Source organism: Etheostoma spectabile, chromosome 6 (genome assembly GCF_008692095.1).
Source record: "Etheostoma spectabile isolate EspeVRDwgs_2016 chromosome 6, UIUC_Espe_1.0, whole genome shotgun sequence".
NCBI classification, from domain to species: Eukaryota; Metazoa; Chordata; class Actinopteri; order Perciformes; family Percidae; genus Etheostoma; species Etheostoma spectabile.
In genome coordinates, this window is record NC_045738.1 from 16354593 (window position 1) to 16355587 (window position 995).

The window sequence follows — 995 nt, forward strand, 5'->3', positions numbered from 1 at the left end:
AAGTGAGATGAACAAACAGAGAAATGTCTCTTTTTAGATAAAACAGATGTTGACAACGTTTCCTTTTGGGGACATCATTTGAAATTGGAAAAAAGGTAATACATTTCAAGATATCACAGACTATTTCAATTTGTTTAAAATTGCATTAAAATTGTATCGTGAGGCCTCTGGTGTTTTCCACCGCTATTAATAAATACATATACAGGACACAGTATATATTTTATGTATGTATGTATGTCTGGCTACATATCACTTTGTTTATGCTGGTTTTTATTGTAAGTATATGTCAGCTGTTTGCTAAAACAATATGTTTAAGTGTTAGGTGTGAAGCATTTGAACTCAAGGCTAATCGGAGGCTATCACCTGCAAAGTGGTCTCCATGATATGTAAAAAAGAAAACGTTGTTATAAGACTATAGCAAACACATTGTTGGAAAGGTCTCAACCTGGACAGGAACATATGTCAGTATAAAGAGTATACATTACTCCTGCTTTGAAATATTGACCTCTGAACCTTGAACCCAGCACATGTTTGAAGGCTTGTTATTTAGCAATGGAAGGTGCTACACACACATACCGTAGGATAAGCTGTTATGGAAAGCTCTGGACCTCGGCTGTCTTGTGCATATAGTCACCAAAGCTATTTTCACCTGTTTAACGATCTGATTTTTAAAATCTGAGGACACCTGTGTGTTCCCCATACAACCCCCCCCATCCCCCAGAGTGTATTCAAAATTCTACTCTGCCAACTTCTACTTATCAGAAATATAATTAAAACTACAACTCCCACGAGAAACGCGCCACAGAACCTGTTACAAAGCTAGTGTACTTGTAGTTCTCCCGGGGTGGGTGGGAGGACATGTTCCACTCCTGTTTTCTGCTGTCTGCCGTGAATGGGCTTCATTCCATTTCAGATTGCCGCTGCCTGCCAGCCAACTGAGCAAACAATGCTTTATCAACTGCATTATTATTATTATTATTATTATTATTATTATT